At 41.2% G+C, this 7822-nt stretch overlaps 1 long non-coding RNA gene across 1 annotated transcript; it reads right to left on the bottom strand.

The window, feature by feature from the left end:
* Nucleotides 1-5516: 5516 nt before the first annotated feature.
* LOC125288759 lies at nt 5517-6538 on the bottom strand. The gene is made up of 2 exons (XR_007192527.1): nt 6401-6538; nt 5517-5578 (listed from the first exon to the last, which is right to left on the bottom strand). It is a non-coding gene; the product is annotated as an uncharacterized LOC125288759 (long non-coding RNA).
* Between the last annotated feature and the right edge of the window lie 1284 nt (nt 6539-7822).

A 7822-nucleotide genomic window follows, 5' to 3' on the forward strand; every position in this document is an offset into this window, starting at 1 on the left:
GACTGTTTACTCCCGTTACAAAATATCGCGAGACTTAATCAGGCCCCAGGCATCAATAATAATAGGTCTGAGGCCTGTTTCTGTGACAATTAATGTCATCACAGCCCTCTACCTTTAATTCCAAATAACATGAGACATGTGGTGTTTAGTCAACATTTTTCACTTTTATGAAAATGAGCGGCCAGATCTAGGAAGACTGTTGGTTGTTCCAAACTTTTCCATTTGAGAATGATGGAGGCTATCATGCACTTCCAATGCTGCAGAAATTGTCTTGTCTTCCCACAACCCTGCCTCACAGGTCTACAGACAATTCTCTCGACCTCGTGGCTTGGTTTTTACTCTGACATACACCATCAACTGTGAGACCTTATTTAGATGTAGGCTATGCCTCTCGTAGTAACATTCAGTGAACTATTGATAGAAGTAGGATGCGCCAGATCTCAATCGTAAGTGTCATAACGAAGGGTCTGAATATGTAAATGGAATTTTTCAGTCTTTTATTGTTTTATAAATTTACAAAAAACTCCAAACACTTGCTTTTTTGTGGGGTGTTGGAGTATTGTGTGTAGACTGATGAGAAAAAAAATTGATGATAGATGAGTCTGAAAGATGAGTCGAAGATGAGTCTGAAACGATAGATAGATAGATAGATAGATAGATAGATAGATACTTTATTGATCCCCATGGGGAAATGCAAGGTCCCAGTAGCTTAAGACATCACACACAACACACACTACAACATAAACAAGATGATAAAATAACATCCACATGACTAATAAGGACAATAAAAGATACTAAAGATACTAAAATAAGGATCCACATGAATGTACTAATGGATGTATAAGCATGAGGCGCTTGCACTGACAGGGCAGGGACCTGTGATTCAGTGTGCTCAATGAGGTGTATGTCATGGTGGTGGTGCAAATAAGTCCAACAGTGCAACAGTGGACAGGGATAGGGATAGGGATAAAGTCAATATGGACAATATAAGAGACCAGCATTAAATATGGACAATATAAGAGAAAAATGTAAGCATAGTAATATAACAGTTATAGTATAATTATATGGACAATATAGGAGAAAAATGTAAACATAGTAATATAAGAATTATAGCAGCAGTGCAAGGATAGGTTTGAAGTAATAGGGTATCAGCCATTGGTCAAGTATGAAGTTAGACCACAGTCCAGACTGGGGGATGGAGGGAGGGGTTGTGCATGTTGCTAATATAGCCAGTAAACAGTGTAGACAGTGTCAGCAGTAACACAGTGGGCCAGCGGACAGTCAGTACACAAATATTGTTAAAGGAGGTCATGGAAGTGTAGAAGAGGGTGGAGAGGCAGATAGACTATGCAGAGAAGTATATCTCTACTCTTCCCTTTAGTGAAGCATTGAAGAGTATGTATGGCCCTGGGGACAAATGACTTCCTCAATCTGTCAGTTGTGCATAACAGTGAGCGTAGTCTCCAACTGGTGACTTCTGCTTTATGATAGTGCTGTGGAGTGGATGTCAGTCATTGTCCAAGATGTTGATTAGTTTGTTCAGGGTCCTTTAGTCTGATATTGATCGTGATGCACTCCAGTTCAGCTCTCACAAATGAGACAGCTTTCCTTACCAGCCTGTCTAGTCGCCCTGCATCCCTCTTCTTAGTGCTTCCTCCCTAGCATACCACAGCATAGAAGAGGACGCTGACAACAACAGACTGGTAAAACATCCAGAGGAGCTTGCTGCAGACATTGAAGGACCGCAACCTCTTCAGGAAGTACAGCCTACTCTGCCCTTTCTTGTAGAGTGCTTCAGTGTTGACTGACCAGTCCAGTTTATTGTCCAGGTGTATCCCCAGATACTTCCGAGCGGGCTTAGACCTCCGGAAATCCACCACCATCTCCTTTGTCTTAGCAGTGTTGAGTTATAGGTAGTTGAGTTTGCACCATTGCACAAAGTCCTCCACCAGGCTCCTGCATTCCTCCTCCTGCCCATCCCTGATACACCCCACAATTGCAGTATCGTCCAAAAACTTCTGCATGTGGCATGACTCTGTGTTGTAGCAGAAGTTAGATGTGCTCTGGGTGAACCGGACTTGAGAGAGCACTGTTCCCTGTGGAGCTCCGGTGCTGCTGATCACAGTGTCGGAGAGGCAGTTTTTCAGTCTGACGAACTGTGGCCGCTCTGTCAGATACTCTGCAATCCAGGATAGGTGAGCATCCACACCTATCTGCAGGAGCTTGTCACCCAGTCTGAGAGGTTGGATGGTGTTAAAAGCACTGGAGAAGTCAAAGAACATGATTCTCACAGCACTTTTCCCCTTGTGGGAATGTGTGCTGTGTGAGATATGTGACGCCATCGTCCAGGCCCACTTTCTCCTGGTATGCAAACTGTAGCGGGTCTAGTGCATGGCGTACCTGTGGTCTGAGTATCCCCAAAACCAGTCATTGCAAAATGAACAAAATGTTTAAAAAAAAGTGAAGCGCTGTGAATACTTTCCGTATGCACTGTGCAGTCATTGGAGTGTTCTCAAACAGTCTTGATCTTGAATTGTTATCACATTTTCCTCAAAGTAAGATAAGCAAGGTCATATTTGTTGATTCGCTCTGTATCCACAGCTCACAGCTAGTAAGTGGCCTACTGCATCATGGGCAGGCAGGTGCATTAATGGAAAAGTATGGCTCCTTTGGGCTGCTGAAACCTTAGGGCCTAGGAGGACCACTTTTTTTGTATGTTTGTCCTAAGGGGCCATGTCAACCCATCCCATAACCACTCATTTGATGTATAGCGCCACCTAGTTAAAAATAAAAAAGCAAAAATGAGGTGTTGTAATCGTGAGTATCTCTGGTATCTCGATAGTGTTTAGAAATGGTGACTAAGGGGGCAAGTATACAACTTCGAATTGATCATGGTTGGTAAACCAGTTCCGGACCAGAGCAGCCAGGTGGAAACTAACATTATCCCAGACAACAAACCTGGGCTGCTCTGATCTGACCTGTACAACTGCATCATGAAGTGCCCCGAGAAATGTGAGTGAGATGGTAGCTCACGAAGGCTTATGGCGGCACACAATGTGATGTTTCCCCCGTGCTTCACCGGGACGTGCACAATTGCCCGTTGGTGAAGACGGATTGCATTGCATTGCTCTGACTATTTCCACAATGGCAAGTTCCTGCTGTTGGGTGAACAGGCGTTGCTGAAGGTCTGCTAGTCATCCTGTAGAGAAATGTAACCACAATTTGGTATTGGTTTGGTTCTTTTTTACAGTTCTGTATACTGCACACAGTACTGTAACATCTCAATGGTGCAGTACTATGTACTATACTGTACTGTATGTTTTACAAAACGACCATTTTCTGTTACAAAAGGAGCACTAGCTAGGCTTAGTATTAGGCTAGCCACTAGCCATAATACAGTATGTGTTATGGAAATGTGATACAGTACAGTAGTGTAAATACTGTAGATACATCTGGAGTAGAGAGTTGAAGATACCTGTTTTCCAGTCTGAATGTCCTTAGGATGGATGCAATTGTGAACCGGCTTAGATGTGGGTGGACTCTCTGCCCAGCTTCCCTCATTGTCAGGCCATGATTTATCACATAATCCACCAAAGTTTTAGCACTTCGACCACGTCTTACTCCTCTCTGTTTTTGTCTTCCTCTTCCTCTATCTCTTGCTCTCCCTGCCTCCATGCTTGCAAAATTCTCAAAATGGTTCAACTGAGGCCTATTTGTGGCTGGCTGATTGGTGTTCAGTTTTGTAAGTAAGTATTTTCAGGTGTGTGTCTAAGTATTTTCAATCACCCAATGTGTTTTGTATTTTGAATAGATGTGTTTTCCCAATGGTACCCATGAGATTTCATTTATGAACAAGGTGTCTTATGTGAAAGTGTGTAGTGTGCAGGAGCAAGTGTGTTGCAGAATGGAACAAGACTGTGTGTTGCAAAATTACAACTAAAGTGCAAAGCAGCACTTTTGTTTAAGGTATGGTTACACTGTGTTTAAAGTAATAAAAACTTCAAGTTTTGTTATTTTGGTCTAAGCATGTGTCTATAGTGTTCAAGCAATGGGCAAAAACTGTATTATCATACAACCCCATTTCCAAAAAGGCTGTGTAAAATGTACATTATATAGAATAGTACAAAGATAGCTTATCAATTCATGTCTAAGTTGGGACAGGGGCATATTTACAATTGCAATGTCCTTTTTGCAACTAAATCAAGATTTGCAGATTATCATTATGGATTTATTTACATTTTACACAAAAAAACAACCAAAAAATAATTATTTAGGAAATGGGGTTGTACTTAACAGAAGTTAATTTACTATCTTCATCACATAATCATCACACCATCTTCATATTATGTTCAACTGTATGGTCTTCACCATGTCTCTCTATTTGTCCGTGTCACTCTTACTGTTTTTAGACAATTCATTATTGCTCTGTTTTTTTTTATTGTTTCTTTTATATATGTAAAGCACTTTGTACCTGTTTAGAAAAGCGCTCTATAAATAAAGAGTAATATAATTAGATTAACTAAAATTATTCATTTTAAAATACAACTTTTATATTAGATTCATGGTCAAGTTAGAAAGTAATACTGCCCTACTGAAAAGGGGTGTTTTCATAACACAGAAATGCCTCTGAAGATGCTGCAGTCAGAAATCCCTGTGAGTGACAGTGTGACAAGCGACACGCCGACACCTATTCATTTTACACGATAAATATGTCTTGATCATGCTTAACTTATCAATTCCATAGTTGGATAAAGCAATTGATGGAGTCAACCAATCATATCATGGCATATTATGAATGTTCTTTATTTCAATAGGAAACATGGTGACAGAACTTGCAGGTGTACAGCTAAAATTAACCTAAATTTCATCCACATTGATCAATGTGTTTCCTTCAGTTGTTTCTTGCTTTGGCTTTGAGACTTGACTTTCTTAGGACCCTTGTTCTTATGTTTTGATTTCTTTGGTTTGTCCACACTCTTTGCGGGTGGTTGTGGGGCCGGGTTTGCCACCTTCTTCTGACTGCCTGACTCCTTGACATGGGCTGGCTTATCCATGGCAGTCGATGGAGCACTGTACACTTTAATATGTGATTCACCTAGAGCTAGAAAAGTGGGCTCCGAAGGTGTAGCAGGCAATGCACCCACTCTGTTCATTTTGATTGGTGGACTCTCAAAATACCGGCCACAACATGAGGTAAACAAGACAGTCATGAACAAGGTGATCATCAGACAGCAGAAGAGGAATATGATGACAAAGCCAACAATGCTCCAATTGTCATGGAAGCTGTCATCAGACAACTTGGCATAGAGCCTCTCGTAGAGATAAGAAACATATTGCTGTGATGATGCTGTCATCTTTGCCTGGTCCTCGATGTGTTAATTTACCTTGAAGAGAACAGATTTTCTGGATTAGAACGGACTTACAGCAGCCTGTGTTTGATAGATGTTGCATTGATAGATGTTGCACACATTGCATTTATTATTCATCGATGCTCCACATTCACTTACCTTTTTTTCAGAGACCCAGCTTATGGAATTGGGGCAATGTTACTACATTGTAGTTACATCAAACTGCAACGCTATAAAAGTAAGACAAGTACAGGTGAATAGTTTTCTTTACAAGGAAAGTGCTTTACTCTCAATTTTAAACAAATATGGGTAGTAACCTAAAATCTTGCACTGGAGAGCTGTACACTGCTGGGGCCCTACAGTCAGTGTAATCAGAGAGAGGGGTAACCCAAAACATTTCTTTACTAACAAAAAAATGTATAATAATGGGGGAACAGTAAGACCTTGCATGGTGGATCTATGATAGGAAGTTCAGCCTTATAGAACCAATAGCATAGAAAGGAGGTTATTACTTTGTAAAAAACTTTGCTATCATATCACCTCTCAGCAGAACGTTCAGTTTGGCTTCTTACAGTGATATTTTATCATTGTGACATTTTATCATTCGTGACATTCACACGTTTTAATGTAAATTCAATTAGGTATTTTCTCTATACTTAAACAACATCAAGTCATTGCAATGTACATGACAAAGCTGGTAAAATAGCAGGGGTGAACATGAATGTCTTTGGCATAACTTTTCCATTTTACTAGCACGTGACACCATGCAGGTTTACGTTATTGCTATCATAGCTGGTGAGCGCCATCTAACGGTTAACGTTAAACGCTTTATGGGTAGGCCTAGGTTTGGGGGGGGGGGGGGGGGGGGGGTCAGATCTGTCAGTGGCTAACGTTATTTTTGTCAAGGCTAACGTTAGCATATGAAAAATCTTGTGCATATGTTAGCTATCAGTAACGGTAGCTAGCTCACGTTAACTAACTTAGTCACAAAAACACAGACAAGGGCTAGCTGAGTTAACAGTAAAGTACATCAGTTCAAGTAACAGTATTACCTCATAACAGTCTGAGCTGTTTTCCAAGCCACAACTTAAAAATATGTGCTCTTTCCAAAAACCCACAACCAATGGCCTATTTAGCTAATGAACTAGCTAAGTCGCCTGCTGCATTTGCTATTTTTAGAATATTGTGGATGTTGCTATGGTAGTCATCTGACGGTGGTGAACAAAGATTCTAGAGCGCTACGCGAAATCTTGGTGGTGGTGAGGTGGCGAGGGAAAGTAATCTCATCGCCATCTAGTGGTTGCGTTCCTAGAGTTTAGCGGAGTGGATGGGATTTTTTTTTAGAAAAAATATATCTCGGTGCACAGTGGGATCTTAATTTAATGCCTTCCATATGTTAGGCACTGGGGTCACCTCTATTGCTTCAAGTGGTCATACCTTATTTTTAGGATCAGTTGAATTGTTTTGAGTTTTTGTCGTAACAAGGTGATGAGGAACTACAGCTGCATGTGACGTCACATGTTTGGGCGCTTAACTGATCAATATGCAATTTGCTTAACTGGCTTAACATATTTTTGTAATAACGGAACGTGATGTAAACCGCGTGGTGATAACCTTTATGTCAGGATAACTGGTGTTGTGCTTCTAATCACATGAAGAGCTAGCTGTAAGTGTTAAGTGTCAATGCTAACCAGGCCAATAAACAAACCATGCTACCGTGAGTAACGTTGAAGGGTAAAGTCACGTGACTTCTTTTGTAGTTCGTTTATGAAACATAAGGCAAAATAGGGTTTGACATTTTCACACTTAGAATATTATTACCGTATAGGTGGATAACATCGCTGATTTGGCTTCACAATATTTTTTTTGAAATAGGTCTATGGGACTTAACATTGAAGCTGCTCTTCGATAGGAACGCAACCACTTGGGGCGCTGGTTTTCACTTTCCCTCCCTATAATTTCATAGCCTACTTTTTGTTGGCTACTTTGTTGCCCCAAATAATATTGACTCAAACAGTCACCGTTGCAATATTCAGCGTCAGTTTGCCTCCTCGTTGCCCCCCTCCCCCCTTGTCACTGGGAAACTTGAAAAAAAGTGAATAAAAACAACTGGGATAAAGTGTACAAGGGGGTTAAGTAGGCCTAGCAGACGGGATCCTGTCCATCCCGGGAGCTCAGCGAAAGTATCCATGACAGCCTTGCATTCCTGTAAACGGTTAATTAGGGAGCAGCTGTGGGGCCATGTTTCACGCCGAACCTGCCACACTAACACCACTAATTGGTGAACGACTCTCGCCAAAGGGTTGTCAGACATTGTTGCACCCAGCATGGAAAACATGCATAGGTGTCAACAACCTCCTTGCCACTTCACACAAACACGCAGGTAACATATACCTACAGCCTCAGTGCAGCACTTCTATGAGACAGGCTTGCTGTCCCTTATGACAAATCATAAGTTAGCTTATATCTATGCC

This window comes from Alosa alosa, chromosome 23 (genome assembly GCF_017589495.1).
Source record: "Alosa alosa isolate M-15738 ecotype Scorff River chromosome 23, AALO_Geno_1.1, whole genome shotgun sequence".
Lineage (NCBI taxonomy): Eukaryota > Metazoa > Chordata > Actinopteri > Clupeiformes > Clupeidae > Alosa > Alosa alosa.